Genomic DNA, 21725 nt, shown 5'->3' on the forward strand with positions numbered 1-21725 from the left:
GGCCCTCCTCTGGACTTGTTCCAAAAGTTCCATGTCCTTTTTTTGTTGGGGACACCAGAACTGCACACAATACTCCAGGTGAGGTGTCACAAGAGCAGAGTAGAGGGGCAGGATCACCTCCTTTGACCTGCTGGTCACGCTCATCTTGATGCAGCCCAGGATATGGTTGGCTTTCTGGGCTGCAAGCGCACACTGCTGGCTCATGTTCATTTTCTCACCAACCAACACCCCCAAGTCCTTCTCCGCAGGGCTGCTCTGAATCTCTTCTCTGCCCAACCTGTAGCTGTGCCTGGGATTGCTCTAACCCAGGTGTAGGACCTTGCACTTGTCATGGTTAAACTTCATAAGGTTGGCATCAGCCCACCTCAGAAGTGTGTCAAGGTCCCTCTGCATGGCATTCCTTCCCTCCAGCGTATCAACCGAACCACACAGCTTGGTGTCATCGGCAAACTTGCTGAGGGCGCACTCAATCCCACTGTCCGTGTCAGCAACAAAGATGTTGAACAAGACCGGTCCCAACGCCGATCCCTGAGGGACACCACTCGTTACTGGTCTCCAGCCGGACATTGAGCCATTGACCACAACTCTTTGTGTGCGGCCATCCAGACAGTTCTTTATCCACCGAGTGGTCCATCCATCAAATTGATGTCTCTCCAATTTAGAGACAAGGATGTCGTGTGGGACAGTGCCGAATGCTTTGCACAAGTCCGGGTAGATGACATCAACTGCTCTACCCCTGTCCATCAGTTCTGTAGCCCCATCATAGAAGGCCACCGAATTGGTCAGGCAGGATTTCCCCTTAGTGAAGCCATGCTGGCTGTCACCAAGCACCTTGTTTTTCATGTGCGTTAGCATGCCTTCCAGGAGAATATGCTTCAAGATTTTGCCAGGCACAGAACCTGCATTCCTTAACATCTATCATGTGAATCATTTTGCTATTGAGAAGCTGATACAAAATTAAATTATCCATTTTTTTTTATCATTTCATTCTATGGCATATTTGTTTTTTGGATTTGTAAGAAATTACAAAATGAAGCCTTCAAACCCTAAACAATCAGAGTTGTGATGTTCTCCTTGAGTTATCTACACTTTTCCCAGAACAGAGGTGCAAGAAAAAAAATATGTCCCAGTGCAGAGCTCATTCCAAGCAGTCAAACATCTATCTGCAGTCAAGCAAATAGTTTTGATGTATTTCTTGTATGTTTTTATATTACAATTGCGTTGAACCAGCAGCAAAACACACAATTGTGGCAAAAAAGCCTTCATCATAAGACCACAGGTTATAAAACCTGTGATCCAAGGCATTTGAGCTCTGGCTCTTGAAATTCATTAAATGCTCTTCTAATTGTCCTCTCTATAATCAACATGTCATTCTGCACATCAGGGTCTGCACAAACCCTTTAGCTAAGGCTTGCCTTCACATGCAAGAAGCTTTCTGACATGAAGGAAATGGAGACAATAGCTTTGGAATTAAACTAGCATTTTAATCATCTCTTGATCTGTTGTTGTAATGATGTGAAGCTACCGCTTACACGATGACCATCTGTAGCTTGCAGCTGAGAAATCTAAAATTATTTTGACTGTAATCTTTTTCTTTTTTTTTTTTTTGAGATGGCAATTATGGGAGGGACAAAAAGCTTTTTTGTAATTTTCTTGTTTAATAATAAAAACAGATGTAGAACTAAAGGTGAACAGGATTAAGCTACATTATGAAGGACTCTAAAGTAGTTACTTAATCTGGTGTTTGGGGGAATTTGTAACCTGAACTAGATCAAGCCAATCTTTTCCTTTCCTTTCAATTCACTGTCAGCAGCTAGAAACTGCTGATCTGATCCCCAGACCCTGTTTAAACTGTACTGGATTGTGTGGAGGGGACCCATCATCATTGTTGTCAGAGATACAGTTACCTAGAGGAGCAGGTTTTGAGGATTTCCAGCCCTCCTGCTATGCATTTATAGTCCAGCAGGTAACAGCAGAGCAATTCAGCTGATTCACTAAAGGTTGCTACCATACATGTGCTATCATGTTGCTGAAATGCAATAATTTTTTGCGTGTGGCTGGATTCAAGCAAATTAGCACAGCCAGCTGTGAGTCCTCCAGGTCACATCTTGTGTGTACAGCCTGGTGGGAATACTGCACATTTGTCTACCCAGGGGCTCCTTTGCAGAAGTAAGACATCACAAACAGAGCAGCAGACCATGAATCAGGAAATCTGCTTTCCAGTCTGAGTTCTGCCACTCAGCTTTTAATAAACCTGCACCATTTTCAGCAACAGTTTTTGCAGGTTTTCTGCAACAAGTATGTAGATTGTAAATCTGTCGGAGCAGGGTGTGCATTACTGTCACTGTTAAAATACAGCACTCAGTTCAGATCCACACTTAAAGCTTTGCTTTATTTTCATGGAGATCATGATAATATTGACTGTCTTGAAATCATATGCTATCTACAGTCATTCCAAAGCCTAACATTGCACAGGTTATACAGAGGGCATCTTTGTGCTGGGAAAGATCCTGCCCTTAGCATCCAAACTGGCAATGAGATTTCAACTGAGCAATTCGATGCAACACAGTGAAAGATGCATGAAAAAATATTGAATATTTTATCAGATATTCCAGGATTATTGATATAGACACACTTGCTAGCCAGGTCTACTTCCTCCATCCCTATCATCAGGGACCTTCCGAAGGGAAGAGTGTGTGGCTCATTACTAATATCTGTGCTGTTTTATCACCAGCTTCAAGGAGAAGCAGTATTTTAGAAATTACTAAAGGATGATCTTGCCTTTACAGGCATTCAAGCTAAACTAAAACTAAGACACTGTACATGAACACAATGGAGCAGAAGAGCACAGGTCAAAAAAAGGGACAATGTTCACCACCACCTGAGCAATTATCCCTGTGAGAAGCAAAATAATTTGTTTCCTTCCAGATGTAGCAGTGTATTAGTCTTTGGCTTGCCCATGGCATCTCCAACCTGAATGTTAGCATGTTAAGCAATGAAATTTTACATACGGTATTTATTGGTGTATTATTTGATTTTATGGTAGGAAATGGACTGGAAAATGTACAGAAAATGAGAATAAAACTGTTCTATATTTTCAGATACCATGGGATTATACTGTAAAGTTGACATGATAGCCTCATTACCTTCTTTCTCTCACAAGGGTTGTTTTCCCAACTTCTAGGAGTTAGTCAGTTGGCTACTGTGACTTACTGCAGATTATTCCTTGATTAGTTCTGCCACTTGTTTTAGGAAAGTGAACCACAATCTGCTTGAGGCCTGTGGCTTCTTCTCTGGGAGCCCTGTGTGGGTAACATTTAGGTGAGAGAAGGTTTCAGAAAATAATAACATCCTGCTGTTGCTGTGTAATTAAGTGCATGCTATAAAAACACAGTTTATTGTCATGGTTATTTGTTCAATCACAAAAATCGAAGAAGAAAACATCTCACATACCAGCTACTTCAAAAACATATTTAAAAGAGAGGTTTTGCCTGCTCTGAAGGTGAACTGAAATTCACCCTAAGTCTTTAAAAGTTCTCTGATGCCCAGCCCAGAAGGCAGAGGTGACCAACTGTATCACCCGCAGCAGCAGTGGCTTTGTGAAAATCTTCAGTCTTGAAGCTCTTGGTGCCAGTAGGCACCGTGATGAAGAAGATGGTCTGAAAGCTTAGGTGTGGAGAAGGACCACAAACTCTGTTCTTCCTTGGGCCAAGCTGTGTGCAATGTTTGCGTTTACTGAGAAAAGCTATATCCAGTTTTCAAATGGGAGCCTCTTTTTTTTTCCCTTTTTTTAAATTTTTTTTTTAATAGCACTTTTTCCCTCTCTCCTGTGATTCTTCCAAACTGGTGCCAATCACGCCCATCCCTGGGCCTTTTTTGCACTGAAAACTCGGCAGCCCTGTGTGGAATAGATCCAGCTCTGGCTTAAGCTGCATGATTCAAACGATACGGTAACTTCATTTACAACAGGTCTGAATGTAGCTATAATTGCCTGGAGGTGATAAATAGGGGACACCATGCTGTGGCAATGCAGGCTGTGTTTTGGAAGATGGATAACTCTTTCAATCTAATAGCTCAAGTACAGCAGTTTAACCCTGGAGTGCATTTTCTGATTGTTATACCTTGCTTTAGCTACATGATCCAATTGACTTTAATGGTAGTTGAGCAGCTAAAACTTCTGTGAAGCTCAGAAAATGTATCCTCTGATGTCAAAAGAGAAAGTGCAATACTGAAAGCAAATTAGGCATCACTTCAGACCACTTGAAATATGAAAAAACATACAAAAGGAAAGATAATTTTGATCTTTTTTCCCCCAGGAAACTACAGAGCAAAGCAAAAGAGTAAACCTGACTTTCATCAGCAAAGCCATTGTAACTCTTCACAAATAAGATTTTTATTAATAAGTTCATCAAAATCCCAACCCTCCACTATATTTAAACACCATATATATTTGTGCAGCTTTAAATTAGACATTTAATCAGTGGTTTTTAATGGAGGAGGATTGCAATTATGCAGTATTAACAGATACTTTAGCCAATCAGATTTTTCCCACAACTGGTGCAACAAGACAGTTTTGAATAATTTTTTTATTTTCTGGGTTTAATGTTTATTTATAAAAATGGGTCATCTGAAATACCAGTTTTCCCTTTTTACAAGTGGAAGTTTTGTAAAAACGCTTTAATTGTGGCCCTACTGTGAGAAGAGGCTTTGCCGGAGGAAAAGCACATCCACTGCCCATTGAAGTCAATAGGAGAGGCATTGCCTGCCGAGATCATGATGAAAGTCCTGAGAAATAGAGGAGGGGACAAAAAAAGGCATAGCAGAAGGGACAAAAATAATGGGGTTGAACTCTGCAGGGAGACAGGAAGAGCTGTGAAAGCTAAGGAGACCTGTTTTACATGGCAAGTGAAGAGAAAGAGAGAAGAGGGCAGAGGTTATGGAAAAGAAAGCAACAGCTCTAAAGAGAGAGACTTGGATCTTTGTAGAAAAGTCTTTATAACCAATAATGTAATAACACTGTGACCAGGTCTTCTCTGACCCGTGCACTTAAACCAAGTGGCTTTCACAGAACAGATCTGTCATACCACCTACTTGGAGTTACAAACCTGTCCATTTGCAGCAGAACTTAGAAGCCCATGTGCCCTTGTCTAAGAGATCTGGAAGAGAAATTTTGTTTATTTTAAAACTCTTTTTTTTTGGGGGGGGGGAGGTGGGGGGGAGGGGGAGGGAGTCAATAATGAATCCAGCCAAGGCATCCTATTATTATTATTGTTATTATTATTACTACTACTATTGCTATTGCTATTACTATTGCTATACTTGCTATTGTCATTATCATTAACACTGCCATTTATTTTAACATGCACAATTTACTGTGCCTGGAAAACATGATCAAATAGAATGGTGAATATGCATATATATACCATATTAAAACCCAACTTCAGCAGTGAGAATCAACACAGTTCTGCTTAAACCAGCTTGTATTCTGAGAGTTGAGAGATTGACTCTTTCACATGCACAGTCTTAAAAAAATTTCCATAATTTCTCTGAAACACATTTCACCTGGTCTATGTTTGACTTGGAATAGTTTTATCCACAAATGCAACCACAATTTTGCACTCTTTGAGAAATATTAGCACAAATTACATCACCTTAAGGATCATGTATAGAAAGAAGTACCCCTTCCTATTTGTTCATTTCACAATGTTTATTCTCACAAAGGACCCCTCTGTTGCACCTAATTTTTCACTCTGAGACACCCTCACTTGACAGATCACCATCTGCTACGGATATCTATCATTTTGACTAAATTAAATGAGCCATTTCAATTTTTCAGATGTCTGAAATGGACGCAGAGGGAATTGTGTGTTTATGTGCATGCCTCAGGTATAAGAAACTCAGGAAAATCCCTAAAACAGTAATACTAATGTAATTTGAATCTTTGTCATGGAAGTTATGAACCAACCTCTCTGGGAAGCTACCAGAATTAAAGTTCAGAAAACAGTTGATTTAGCATCAATCCAGGGGGTCCAGAAGGTGAGTAGCACCCCTATGCAGAGGTACAGAGGTATCCCACTGGCAGCACACAGTTAAAGCTCAGCACTTCATGAAGTGTCCTAGTTTCTATTAGCTGTACAGAAGATGGATGCAGGGGTTTCCTGTGTCCTCTCTGTTCCAACCATTATGTGTTTCTGAAGACAAAAGCTGCACTCTGTGCTCAAATGTTACAGAAACCAGACATCATAAAAGGTTTCACTGGGGACTGCAAGTGACTACCAGACACCAATCTGTGGTGGGAAACTGTCTTTCATTCACACTACATGTTACACAAATCCATTTACTTTTCCCATTTAACATTGTGCCACTGTACATTTACTGTACATTTGCTTCCTATTGCCACACTTTCATATTAACCATGTATCTTTTAATACCATCCTGGCTGGCAGCATTGCTAGAGTAATATCTGTCTCTGAGAGGATTTCAAATCTAAACAGCAATCTTTCAGAAAGGGCTGATACATGCAAGAATTGTTCCATAACAATTAGTGCAAACTCTGGCATTTAATAATGAGGCAGCAAGGAAACAGGCTATTTCTTGAAGCAGCACAAAGAGGCAGGTTTGCTCCCTTACTGCAGCAGCAGAGGACTTGCTGCCGCAGGAGCCCAGTGGCAGAACAGTGATTCCTTCTGTGCAGTGCAAAGCATGGAGCTGAGGCGCCAGTTCAAAGCAGGCTGCAAAAAAATGTCATTAACCCCACATAACAGATGCTGCTGAATATTCCTGAGTGCCATCTGCTGGTGCTTCATCTGCTTCTTTTGTATGCAGCCATAGTCCAATGTAGATGTTACTCAGCAATCTGACAAATGCAGCTTGTTTTGTACCTTGCAGTTTCCTTCTCTGTGCCCTCAGGCACACATATCAGTGAGCAATAGAGAGCATTTTCATTTTGTCATGTTTTGAGGTTTTGAAATTTGGTCAGGTTCAACACTGGATAGAAATGTGCACAAAGGGTCAGATTCTGTTTCTCTTCCCTTTACCTCATCCATACACATGCACTCACAGAGAAAGCCTCTAAGTCAGCTAGCATAACATTTAGTCAGCCCTGAAGTGGTCAGGCAGTTGGACTAGAAGATCATTAAAAGTCCTTTCCAACTGAAAAAAATAATAAAATAAAACATTTCAGTTGGCTTTGTAAGACAGTGTTACAGTCATTAGATGGATATGAAGGCAGTCTGGACTTCCCATCAAAAATGTCACAGAAATCAGTAACTCTTCATGAAACAGTCTGGCTTAAAGAAGACATCATGGCCTGCTAAAAACAGTCCTGAAATCTCCTGCCTTAGTCTTTGTGAATAAGAACATCAGACTCCTACATTTATTTCTTCTTAATAGCTAGAGATTGCTATTCCTCCTACACCTCAGCTGGCAGCAGCTGGAGCTGAGGTGGCTACCCTCATCCAGAGCAGCCCTTGAGGACAGCATCACCCTTGCACCAGCCACAAGCTGAGCAGTGCTGGTGACACCAGGCCCAGGAGACACCACCAAGGAACTCCTCCAAAAGTGGGGAGCAATGGCTGGTTCTGCTGGAGTAACATCTAAGCCAGAAAGTGGAACACTGAATGTACTAAAGAACAGGGGTGGGAGGAGAAAGGCAATGCTAAAGTGACCAACCTTTTTTTACCAGAGCTTTTTACCATGTTCACTGAAGTTCATGGCCAAGCTCACACTAGCTTCAGTGATTGCCCTCACTGCATCTCAAAGCATACACGCTAGGAGAATTCATCTACAGTACCAAGCCCACATCTCCTGGCACCAGCCTGGTTACACGATAGCCAGTGGCCACCAAGAAACCCAAGAAATTGCATGTGAGCAACAGCATGTGGGCAGGGGGAAACAAGGGCACACATTTGTAAGGTGGTATTTAAGCTGTGGGATGCGTACACAAGAGTGTATGTGGGTGTGAAATGACAGTACTGGGCAGTATCCAGATGGATGAAGTGGCAGGTCAGCTACAGAGAGAGCTATTTTATTGTGGTGGAAAAAAAGAGCAGAATAAAGCTTTAAGGATCTATAAAATATTTAATTACTTCAGATTGTCATTTAAGTCATTGAAGAGTTACATTTTAAAGTCCATCTGCCCACATTTCCATTAATAAAATAGTTCAAAAAGTCATTTGAGAGAGAAAACGCCAACGCAAAGCCAAAACCAAAGAAAGGCTCAGCAGTGACCCAATAATTAATTTCATTCTTCCCACTTCCCCTTAAATAAACTCTAGCTGAAAATCAGCATGCATCTGGCTCAACCCTGGCATTGTGAGCAAGGACTGTCACAGATAAATGGATATGCTGCTCAGAACCTTTAGAAAATGCTACCCTTCAGGTACCCACACAAATACCAGAAGCTACTGCACAGTTATTCTACCCTAAACAGTTAGGACCCAGAGACTACTTGACTACTACTTTTTCTGGAACTCAATGCCATTTTCAGTCACTGAAATAAAAAATACAAATAAAAAAAAAAAAGATAAAAATCTGGATAGCGTCTTACTAATGAAATGCTTTAGCATGCATGGCTCAGTCTGATACTAGCACAAGGGAGATCCTCTACCAACAGATGATATCTAAGAGGCTAAAATGTCCTATTAAGGCTGTAGGCTGAAGTAAGCCTATGAAGCTACATATCAGGGACTTCATAGAAATTCCTCATGGGAACAGAAGAGGCAGTCTGGGGACCTCAGCTCAAAGACGTTGAGAAAATGGAAAAAATTCCTCCTCAGCAGAGGCCTACCAAAAACAACAGGATGCTAAGAGTCACATTCTTGAAGGACAAACTGAGGAAATGTAGCACATTAAAAACTTTTTCATTGCAAGGGTAGTATAGACCCTGAACAAGAGATAGTCTCACTTCAGGCAAGATGCTGTGTTCAGTTTTGGGTCCCTCACTGTGTTCAGCTTCAGTCTTCTTTTAAAGGTCTTTTTCCAACCTAAAGGATTGGTTGGTATCAGTGGTCCAGGTCATTTCACTACAGCAATTTCTGAGTGGCGAAGGAGAAAACCTGTGGAAGGATAATGCCTGCTTTCAGCACTGTTGTCATGAGAATTGAGATTCCAAGTGTCAGAAAAGTCACTTTCTGATGAGTTGAGACATACAGTAATTAATTTCAAGTATAATTTTGTATTATAATGAAAAATCATGCTAGAGAGGCTGGAAACAGAAGATTTTAATTACAATAAAGTAATCTATCAAACCGCAGCAAAAGAGTTACTTTCCCCCAACAATTATGCAGTTGTACACACTTCACAAATGCTGTGAACTTTTAGACTTTATCAGTGTCATCTAGGGTCTCCTCTTTTTTTCTTTTTCTTGAAGATTGCTTTTAAGTAGGTTCTGTGTGGTTGAGGTGAAAAAAAAATCATTCTAATTAGAAATGTATTTATTTTTTAATTGTCCTTTAAACTGCAAATTTCCAAGTCATCATACCTACAGAAAAATATTTAAATGCTACACTAAGATTTATAATAGTTGCACTACTGATGTCTTCATTTTCAGGTTATGCTTTTATCACAGCTCATCTTTCTGGTGATAGGATCATTAAAAACTGAGTGGAGGATTATATAATTCAGGAGCAAGCATCAGGAATTTTTTTTTAATGTTTGTTATTTTATTTGATGAAAACATCATTACAAGTATACATTTTTAAAAAAATGCATTTTGACCTTTCTTTAATACCTGAAGTTTTCTATTTTAGCCTGGAGTTTTAAGAAAAATAAATTAATATTTTACACATTTCAAAAGCCCCAAAATATCAAAAGATGACCTTTACTTTGTTTTAGAAATTGAAGGAAATTGGCTACCTCTGATTTTTAGATCAGCAGTGTATGTGCTGGGTTTTCATTTTTAATTTAAACTTCCAACAGGAAATAAATTGTATTTATGCAAAATGTCCAATTTCATCCAAATTAGTGGCAACAACACTGCAAGATTTGAATTAAATAGATACTTTGTATCAGAATATTCAGGTTTCTAACTTTTTGTGCATTTCAAATGGCTCTTTATCCTGAAGAAAATAAGCTACAGAAATTTTTTTACTCTGGCTTTTTATTTTTTCTAGTCCTTTTTGGTATGTTAAGTTGAAAAAGTTTAATGAATCAAAGACCAGAAAAAAGTTATTATACAACCTATTCTATTTTTGTCCAAAATAATACACCTGCATAAACTGGCTGGCTGAAATGCTCCATATACCATAGCTGCTTCTGCTTGTTGAAATTTCTTAAATGCTATTACTGAGAGCTCTAAATTTCCTTTTGTCAGACATAAGGATAAGCAGAAGAATATGTGATTTTATCTGTGTGTGATTTGCACCAGTTGTTGAAAATATCTGACAAGATTAATTTCAGTCAGAATTATTTAGGCTGCAGAGACAAAGCCAAATCATACTTAAGAAATTCCTGACCATTGCCTAATTTTTAATGTAATTATGTTTTTGTGAGTTTACTAACATATAGCTAGCAGTATATCTGACTGGTAGATTAGATCAAAGGTAAAGCTTTAACTGGGGACTGTTAGAGTGAAATCCAAACACTGCAATTCAGTGCTTAACTTAGAATGAAGGGCAAGCACAACATTGAAAAAAACAGCTAAGAGGATGAAAGCCTCTGAGTCACTTAGGTGTTCTTGGGAAAGTGCATCACCAAAGCTTGAATAGTCTCAGATGATGGAACCTGAACTAATCCCAGAAAAAATTCAGGCTACAGAAGTGCAAACAGGAGCAGTGTCAGAAGTGTCTGGTTGACTGGAGAGATACTAAGGCTAATGCTTAGAAATACTCATATTTGGGAAAATCAGAATTTTTAAATTATGCCCCTGCTGGTAGGAAAAACTGATGTCTTTCATTAGACCATCTGATGGTCTCAGATCTGATAAAGACCAGCGTGAAAAGTAAGGATGTGTTGGAAGCAAAAGTTGCCCTTCAGAGCATCTTCATTGCTTGGAAATGGAAATGCCATTCTGCTGCACCATGGCTTTGGTTTCTAAGTCATTCAGAACTTGCCTACCCTATAGTCATAGAAATAATTTTTCTTATCCATGGTAGATGAAGATATGCCAAAAGCCCAATACTACTGCATAGTAGCTGGACATGCTGCTTTGAAATTCGCTCTTAATTGCTGCACTGCTGTGTAGACCCAGCCTGAGACACATTTAACAGTTCACACTATAATATTTGTTTGCTATTATACTCTTAACTACAGGACCTGTCAAATTTTAGATTTCCCCAGCTACATCTTCCACCTGCACTTTCCAAAGAATTACTCTGTGGTAAATTGCATAGTTTAGGGAATGATTAAGCTTAACACTTTCTTCAGTTAATAATCTTTGCATAATAAAGAAGTTGAAAGTGTGCATAATTTTCTGATATTAGTTAGAAGACTAAACTATTCTCTCAGATGTCTGGGAAAGATATGAGCATTCACTCCTTGCCTTGATTTATTAGTATGATAAAGAGATTGGCATTTCCACGAGTCCTCAAACCCTAATGACTTCCTTCTGGAGGAAAAAAAAAACATATCCACCACAGACTCACATGAAGTATGTCAGCAATGAATGCAAACAGTAAGAATTTTGTTGCATGCAAACAAACCTGCTTAGTTGGTATTACCTTGCTCCTCTTGTAATAAGATCTTTTAAATTTAGGAGAGTAAGTCAGTCTATCGCTGATATGCTTAAACAAACTGAAAGCCTGTGTTTAAAACCTGAAGGAAGAGTTCATGCTGCAGATTCTCAATAGCACTAGGCATACCCAGAAATGTTACATTTCCTTTTTTCTCTGATAACTGGAAACCAGTATTACAGTCGGGAAACAGAAAAGAAGTAGAAAAAATCCAATGAAATTCTTTATGAAGGGTCAAAGAAGGGTGTCTAAAAGAAAAGCAACCAGAAAAGAGTGTTTTGAGTGTTTCTGAAGAGTAATCAAGGTTAGTTGTAAAACAGCCACCATTTTGAACTCAAAGTCCGCTGCTCCATGGAAAAATTACTTGGGAGGTTGCCAAGGGGGTTAAAGGGATCCTTGTCTGGGAAGCTAGGGACCAGATTAGGAAAGCTAAGGCCCAGTTAGAATTAAACTTAGCTAGGGATGTTAAGGATAACAGAAAGGGATTCTACAGGTACATAGCAAATAAAAAACAGACTAGGGAGAATGCAGGCCCCCTCAGGAAGCTCTCACGAGAATTGGCTACACAGGTTTTGGAGAAGGCTGAGGTTCTGAATAACTTCTTTGCCTCGGTCTTCACTGGCAAATTCTCTGACCACACCACCCAAGTCTTGGAAGGCAGATGCAGGGACTGTGAGAATGAAGACCTTGGGCCCACTGTAGGAGAGGAACTGGTTCAAGACCATCTTAAAAATCTGAATGTGCACAAGTCCATGGGACCTGATGAGATCCATCTGCGGGTCCTGAAGGAGCTGGCGAATGAAGTTGTGAAGCCGCTGGTCATCATATTTGACACAAAAAGAGTTGTGGTCAATGGCTCAAGGTCCAGCTGGAGACCAGTAACGAGTGGTGTTCCTCAGGGATCGGTGTTGGGACCACTCTTGTTTAACATCTTCGTCGCTGACATGGACAGTGGGATTGAGTGCGCCCTCAGCAAGTTTGCTGATGACACCAAGCTGTGTGGTTCGGTTGATACGCTGGAGGGAAGGAATGCCATCCAGAGGAAACTCGACATGCTTCTGAGGTGGGCTGATGCCAACCTCATGAAGTTTAACCATGCCAAGTACAAGGTCCTATACCTGGGTGGGAGCAGTCCCAGGCACAGCTACAGGTTGGGCAAAGAAGAGATTCAGAGCAGCCCTGCGGAGAAGGACTTGGGGGTGCTGGTCGATGAGAAAATGAACATGAGCAGGCTTCAGTGTGCGCTTGCAGCCCAGAAAGCCAACTGTATCCTGGGCTGCATCAAGATGAGCGTGACCAGTAGGACAAAGGAGGTGATCCTGCCCCTCTACTCTGCTCTTGTGAGACCTCACTTGGAGTACTGTGTGTAGTTCTGGTGTCCTCAACATAAAAAGGACATGGAATTTTTGGAACAAGTACAGAGATGGACCATGAGGATGATCAGGGGACTGGAGCACCTCCCGTATGAAGACAGGCTGAGGAAGTTGGGTCTGTTCAGCGTGGAGAAGAGAAGGCTGCGTGGAGACCTCATAGCAGCCTTTCAGTATCTGAAGGGGACTTATAGGGATGCTGGGGAGGGACTCTTCATTAGAGACTGTAGTGATAGGACAAGGGGTAACGGGTTAAATCTTAAACAGGGGAAGTTTAGATTGGATATAAGGAGGAAATTCTTTCCTGTGAGGGTGGTGAGGCACTGGAATGCTCCATCCCTGGCAGTGTTCAAGACCAGGTTGGATGAGGCCTTCAGTGATATGATTTAGCGTAAGGTGTCCCTGTCCATGGTAGGGGGGTTGGAACTAGATGATCTTAAGGTCCTTTCCAACCCTAATTATTCTATGATTCTATGACTTCTTCCCTCAGGTAGAAAATTTTCAATGAATTGAGTACATTTAACAACCAATGGTTGGAATAAAAAATGTGTTTGCAAAGAACATTCAGTTGGACTTTCAATATTTAATACTGAATCATAAAATCACACAATCATAGACTGGTTTGGGTTGGAAGGAATCTTACAGTCCATTCAGTTCCAACCTCCTGCCACCAGCAGGGACACAAGTTGCTCCAAGCCCCATCCAACCTGGCCTTGAACACTTCCAGCAATGGAGCAGCTACAGCTTCTCTGGGAAATGTGTGCCAGTGCCTCATCTTCCTCACAGGAACGATCTTCTTTATTATATCTAACCTAAATCTACCCTCTTTCAGTGTTAAGCCATTCCCACCTTGTCCTCTCCTTACAGGGCCTTCTCAAAAGCCCCTCTCCAGCTTTCTTCTTCGGGGAGTGCCACCAGTTCTGGAAAAAACAAAACAAAACCCAAAACAAAAATTTCTTGAGCTATTCACCTGAGAGCAACCTGAAAAAATTATTTTCAATGTCACCCCCAACTACTGCCTGTCAGCCCTTCAGACCACTTCTCACGATCTTTTTCTCCTCCACCTCCACAGCTCCTTCTTCTTTTCTCAGCTCCTTGCCTGCTTTTTCCTTTGCCGTCCCACCGCCCACCCGCCTGACATGCTGAAAGGGTAACTTCCCTCTCATGTCAGCTCATCACTGATCTTTTTTTAGAAAGAGTAGAGCAACACCAATTAGTCCCACAGATTCCTGCAGGAGTATCATTTAGCATGGAAAGAAGCTTCTAATTAAACATTTGTATGTAATTTCCCTCCTATTGTAACACTTCATGTGAAACTTTCCATCTTAAAATAAACTAACTGGTGACTAACAGTGAGAAGGAGAGATTCAGCTGAAATTTGTCTCTTTTGTTTCCAGGATTATCCATCTAGACAATATCACCACTTTCCTCCTCAGTTAGAAAAAGTGGATGAACTTAGAGATACCTCACCCTACCTGATTTGCAGTAATTGAGGAGGGGGTAACTTCTACTGAACAACAGATTTCAAGTGGCTTGGATATGTATGGCTTCAAATACTTGATAAGTCAGCATAAACAAATAAGGCTGTTAGCAGTGGTCATTATACAGACAAGGACATGAAGCGCTTAGGAACAGAGAAAGAATTTGGTCAAAGAAGATAAATTGAGATTTTGAAGGACTTGTTTTGATCCCAGCTCAAGATTGTTAATGCTCAGCAGTTAGTCTTGAGGAAGACCCACTAGAAACTTGGACCTGCTCAGGATGTTATATATTTTATAGAAAACAGACTAACTATATAGTGTCTTCTTTTTGTGGTCTCCTGTGTCTGAAACATGACTATTCAACAACTGTTCAAGACTGGAGAAATAAGGAAGCCAAGCCAATCATTTTAGTCCCTAATCTAAGGATATAAACCATCTGCATCCTGAATTCGATAGTGTTAAAATGGAGTATAATCATTTATCTGGCCTGAGTCTGCATATTGCTTCTTGACATGTCAAATTAGAGAAGAGAAAACAAGAGAGTTGCATTTGAAAAGCAGGAGACATCTTTGCAATTGGTGTGTCCCTTTTTTAAATGAAGCTTCCAGATGTCATTTAGAGGAAGGAGCTTTTGCAAAGATGTGCTGGATGTAGATGCAACTGTGAATAAGCAATTAAGCAAATCACAGCTTCAGAGAAGGATAAAATATGACATAAAGTTATCCCTTAATTTTATGCAACATTTTGCAAATGTTTTCTTGTGGTCAAGAAAAAGTGCCCTTAAAAAACATTACATATTAGTAGTCCAGATAGTAGATGTTTTTAAACAAACTACACTGATGAATTTTGACAATAAAGTCTTCTTATATCTCTGGTTCATTTTATAATGGTTTAAAGAACACACAGAAAAACCATGTTCTACAACATCATCATCCTCACTAAAGTTCATCTTCATCCTCAATTGCTGAGGTGAGTGGCTCGAGAGAGGACGCCTGCAAAACCGGAGCGGGGGTAGATCAGCGTCCAGGAGCCTCAGCTCAGAGCCGCGAAAGCCACCGAGGGAGCCTCAAGTCCTCGACAGGACCTGCCCAGAGCCGGCAGCTCAGCTGACGAGAGCGAGCAGCTGACTCACAGGGGGCGGAGCCAGGAGCAGCGGCACCAGCCCTGATTGGTTAAAAACCTGCCCCGGGGAGCGCGGCGAACAGGGCGGGTCGGGGCGGTTCTGGCGGGCGGGATGGTGAGCACTCGGCGTGTGAGCAGGGCCCGGCCCGGGAGCTCTGCTCTGGCTGCCCCGGCGGTGCCAGCGGAGGCACCCAGACAGAGCCGCTGAGAGGGGAGGCTGCGGTGCAGAGCTCGGGGTGTAGGGAGTGCCTGCACCGGTCTGGTGAGGGGAGGGTGCGCAACGGGCAGGGCTGCACTCGGTGCTCCCTGGTGGAGGTCCTCCTGCAGCAGGGGCTGAGCTGCGGGATGCTGTCAATAGGCTGCGAGATGTCAGGGAAGCTGAGAGGAAGCAGGAATGCTTGCTCCAGGCCCAAACTGTGCAGGGGCCTCGAGCTTCACCTCTAGCTCATGAAGGAAAGAAGGAGGCCGTTAACCCGGGAAGCTGGGAATTAGTGACAAAAAAAATGACAACAAAAAAAAGAAAGAAAAGGACAACCAAAAGCAAGGGGCTTCCCCCTAAATCCCCTGTCCCCACACAGAACCGCGTTGCTGTCCTGCAGGGGGCTAATGAGGAGACGCACTCGAGCCAGAAACGGCCGGCTGATGCACCGGTAAAGAAGATCTCTACTGGTGCCGCTAGGAAAAAGCGGCGGGTCGTAGTAGTAGGGGACTCTACACTGAAAGGGACAGAAGCACTCGTCTGTCAGACTGACCCAGTCTCACCGGGGGGTTTGTTGCCTACCGGGGGCACGGATCAGGGATGTGGCAGAGAGGCTGCCTGCTCTGGTAAGTCCCATGGACTATTACCCACTTCTAGTGATACATGTGGGTGCTAGGGATATAGATAGTAGTAGCCTGGGGAACATAAAGAAGGACTACAGAGCCCTGGGGGAGGTGGTTAGGGGCTTTGGAGCTCAGGCTGTCTTTTCATCAATTCTCCAGGGTACAGAGGAGGATCTAAAAAAAGCTAGGAGGATTAGCCAGGTTAATAACTGGTTAAAAGGGTGGTGTCATAGTCAGGGGTTTGGGTGTCTTGAACATGGGACCCAAGTTTGTAGGCCACGTCTAGTGGGGGCTGGTGGAGCTGGTCTAAGGGAAAAAGCAGTTTTGGTAGGAGACTTGCTTGGAGCAATGTAGAGATATCCCAGCCGCTCCAGCCAAAGAGCTGGCTTCATTTGGAGCTCGGCTCAGATGCCTCTATACAAATGCCCGTAGCTTGGGGAACAAACAAGGAATTAGAGATGTGTGCATGTCTATGAGGGTATGATATAATCGGCATCACAGAAACATGGTGGGATGGCTCCTACGTCTGGAGTGTTGGAATGGAAGGTTACAGGCTCTTTAGAAAAGACAGGCCTGGCAGGAGGGGAGGGGGAGTTGCCCTTTATGTTAGGGATAGGCTGGAGAGTGTGGAACTCTGTGTGGGGACAGGTGAGCAGTCCACAGAGAGTTTGTGGGTCAGGGTTAAAGGGAATGTAGCTATGGGAGACATTACTCTGGGGATCTGTTACAGACCACCTGATCAAGGAGAACCTGCGGATGAAGCACTCCATAGACAGATAGGAAAAGCCTCACGCTCGCAGGCCCTTGTCCTCATGGGGGACTTCAACCACCCTGACATCTGTTGGAGGGTACTGCCTGACACAAGGAATCCAGGAGGTTCCTCGATTGTGTAGAAGACAACTTCCTTCTGCAAGTAATAGAGGACCTGACAAGGAGAGGTGCCATGCTTGACCTCGTGCTCACCAACAGGGAAGGGCTGGTTGGAAATGTGACCCTCCAGGGCAGCCATGGATGCAGCGATCATGAGATGGTCGAATTTGAGATCCTCAGGACAGTGAGAAGAGCGTGCAACAAGCTCAGTGCCCAGACTTCAAAAGACCAGACTTTGACCTCTTCAGGAACCTGCTTCAGAAGGTTCCGTGGGATACAGCCCTAGAGGGCAGAGGGGCCCAAGACTGTTGGTTGATATTCATGGATCACCTGCTGTAAGATCAGGAGTGTTGCATCCCCACCAGAAGGAAGTGCAGCAGGAGAGCCAGGAGACCTCCTTGGATGGATAAGGAGCTCCTGAGGAAAATTCAGTTGAAAAAAGAGGCTTATAATAAGTGGAAGCAAGGATAGGTGGCATGGGAAGAGTACAGGGTTGTTGTCCGGGAAGCTGGAGACCAGGTTAGGAATGCTAAGGCCCAGGTGGAATTAAACTTAGCTAGAGGTATTAAAGATAACAGGAAGGGATTTTACAGGTACATAGCAAATAAAAAACGGACTAGGGAGAATGTAGGCCCCCCTCAGGAAGCTCTCAGGAGAACTGGCTACACAGGATTTGGAGAAGGCTGAGGTTCTGAATGACTTCTTTGCCTCGGTCTTCACTGGCAAAGGCTCTGACCAAACCACCCAAGTCTTGGAAGGCAGACGCAGGAACTGTGAGAATGAAGTCCACTGTAGGAGAGGATCTGGTTTGAGACCATCTTAAAAATCTGAACGTGCACAAGTCCATGGGACCTGATGAAATCCATCCGCGGGTCTGAAGGAGCTGGCAAATGAAGTTGTGAAGCCGCTGTCCATCATATTTGAGAAATCATGGCAGTCAGGTAAAGTTCCCGACAACTGGAAAAAGGGAAATATAACCCCCATTTTCAAGAAGGGGAAAAATGGATGCCCCGGGGTATTACAGACCAGTCAGTCTCACCTCTGTGCCTGGCAAAATCTTGGGGCAGATTCTCCTGAATGGCATGCTAAGGCACATGAAAATCAACAAAGTGCTTGGTGACAGCCAGCATGGCTTCACTAAGGGGAAATCCTGCCTGACCAATTTGGTGGCCTTCTGTGATGGGGCTACAGAACTGATGGACAGGGCTAGAGCAGTTGACGTCATCTACCTGGACTTGTGTAAAGCGTTCGACACTGTCCCACACGACATCCTTGTCTCTAAATTGGAGAGAGGCTTTGGGTGATATGATTTAGTGTAAGGTGTCCCTGCCCACGGCAGGGGGGCTGGAACTAGATGATCTTAAGGTCCTTTCCAACCCTAACGATTCTATGATTCTGTGAAAGTTACATGTCAAGAGAAAATCCTTAAATCTCCTCATGCTTGATTTTGAAGCCTTTAATTCATTGTATTTTGTCACTGAAGTCTTTTCAGGAAGATCAGGTCTTGTTTGAGGGATCAAGTATTTTAGGTAGCCTGCAGATGAGCATTGATAAGAGTAGAAAGCATCCCCCTGAAGTGGGCAAAAGCATTTTAAATAACTACTGTAAGTGGTAGATAGCTTTTTGTTTTACTTTTGTGAACATGTAAACTTACCAAATTATATCTGAAAAAAAAAGGAATATTATATATTCCTTTCTTATGCCCAGTATCCAGTTAAAAAAAAAAAAAGTAAATTGTGTAGTAATAATAAAATAAAAGGGGGGGGTGGAAAGAAAGAAAAGGAAAAAAAAAAAACCACCAGGGAAAAATTGGGAAGTCTACTAATTTCTTTTCCTAATGTTCTGTTGAACATTCTGTTGAACATTATGGATTTATGATAACAAATTACTCAACTAAGATCAAATATTAGGTTCTTTTTGATTGGAAATACATACAGCAATATTATATTTGTGTTCAGTTCTTGGTTTTTAGGTAATAAGTGATAGCATACATCAATATGCCACAATCAGATAATTTCAAAAGATATTGCAGCTTCTTTTAGACAATCTTATCCTATTATGCATGTCTGTTACAGCCTAGAAGAATTACACAGACACATCTACTGACAAATCTAGATGATTTTTAATCCTGAAAGTATTTTGATCTTCTGAATATTCACAGAATCAATCATTTTAACAATTTGGATGAGACTTGGTAATAATTCTGAAAACTTGTTTCTGAATGAAAAAGCGAGTTCAGGTTTAAGTCTTCCATTGCTATTACTGGACGACTGACATATCCCAGTTGTGCTGGGGAGTTGCAATAACTGGGAATTCAAGACTTGGCGACAAAAAAACTGAAACACCACTGCGCTGTGTTGTCTATAAGGGCTCTTATCCTCAAATACTTCCCAGTTGCTCACATCTTACATGCTTCCTGTAGGACTAACCATGCAGAAGTAGGAAACTTTAAAAAAAAATAAAGTAAAAGGTCAAAATTTTCACCTAATTTCCAATAGTACAAGACTTGCTGAAAGTCCTGAAGAGGGATGACCAACATTTCTAGAAAAACCTTGCTTACCTTCTAAGTCTGGATATTTCTTCTAAAGAATTTATTTATATAAGAAATTCACTAAAATTGGATTTGGCTGTCCTTCCTCCATGTCTCACTTCTGTCTTTTCTGCGGGAGACCTTGTGCTTTCATGCAACTTTTTTACCATGAGGCCAGTGCCTGAGCATGTGCTGTCAGCAGTGCTCAGCTCTTCCTGAGGCATCAGGACTCTGTGTAAGAAAAGCAATCTGATAAAGATCTGTCCTCACTGTGTGTGGTAGGAGGAGACTGTCTCTCCTTCTAAAATAGTTATCTACCTGATAGAGATGTTTTCGCGAAGTGACCTTGCAGTAGCTACTTTTTCCCATGAAAATAAGGCTTCCTCTCTGCAGCACTCTGTGTTCCCCTTCTGTACACTCCAGTACCTAAAAGCCTCATTCAAATCACCATTGTTACCACAAGTGAATGACAGAATACTTGGTCCATTGTAAAATATTTGCTTTATCAAGAAACTGCAACCCCTCTGACTGCAAGAGACCTGGAGCCAACCAAAGTCTGACACACAAGCCTGGTTCTGAATTTAACTCTGGCCACTTCCCTTGAAAACCTCCTCTGATTTGCACCTCTGCATAGGGCCAAGAGTGATTCTCAAGCCCTGGGACCACCAATATGATAGACTGTACTGGTTGCTTACCCCTCTTTCTCCAAGACTAGACCCATGAAAGTGTAGATAAGTGGGTCAATGCCACCTGGAGCTGCATGATCTGCTTTACCTGGAGGTGGTGCTGGGTGGGATCTGAAGACCTCAAGTTTTTCTTTCTTCAGTAGCCTGGGGCGCAGCACAGCTACAATTTGAGGAAATAGAAGACAGCTGACTCTGAATTTATATTTATATTCTTCATCACCAAAAATTATGCACCTTAATCACTCTATATTCTACAACACAAAAGGAAAAGGGAACCTTAAAACTTTTGAAAACATTTGTTAAGTCTGTTTCCAACAAACTATAAAAAGAATACTGTGATTCATTTCTCTCCAAGCTTTAAAATAAAACAGTAAGGTATAATTCACATCTACAATCTTTATACATGGCCATGAAAACCAATTTATTTTCATCTCCAATTTAAAAATATGCTGTTGCGCAATTCATTTCCTAGGTGCTTCTAGATGTGATGCTTTCAAAAATCTTTTAAAAACAATTTGTCCATAAAATAAACTGAAACAAAAATGGAAAGGAGAGGCCAATATTTCTATTTTCTTTGGCAGCAAAAGTGATAATAAATTGCAGAGTGCTCTACTTGAGCTCTCTTTCCCCCTGCTATTGTGAACCCTGGTCGCCGGTGCAATTTCTGAGCTGTGGACGTTCCAGATGCTACTGAGTTCTGAGTACCAGGTGCATTGCAAATTATCCATCTCTTTTCTCACCTGAATGTTCTGCTTTACAGCGCCTTTGCCTTTGTCAAGCCTTAAGTCTAGTGTAAGTGAATGTTTCTTTGTGAAGAGCTATTCATTTTTTCCCAGAGACTGCCTTGACTGCTTGCCCCTCTTTTGTCTGTTTGCATTCAGCTCTTGACCAAACAAACACATTTACAGGCAAAGATGTCTTTTCTAACACTGAGATGTCTTTTCTAACAATATGAAATTAATATCGTTTCAAAATGCTCCAGTAATCACCAGCATTGTCAGGGGAAACTACAGCCTTAGACTCATTCAGTCAGTGGATAAGAATAATATCATGCCACAGAAGGGCCCTGTGAAACACCTCATGTTCCAGAAGGCAAATATTGAATTCCGAGCGTTGTATTTGCAGTAAATGGTGTGTGAGCTGGAACATGTTTGATTTATACATTGAAGCTTTGC

The sequence above is a fragment of the Pezoporus flaviventris genome, unplaced genomic scaffold (assembly GCF_033815535.1).
Source record: "Pezoporus flaviventris isolate CSIRO_AGI_PZ_B2104156 unplaced genomic scaffold, CSIRO_AGI_Pfla_v1 ptg000035l, whole genome shotgun sequence".
Taxonomy (NCBI): Eukaryota; Metazoa; Chordata; class Aves; order Psittaciformes; family Psittacidae; genus Pezoporus; species Pezoporus flaviventris.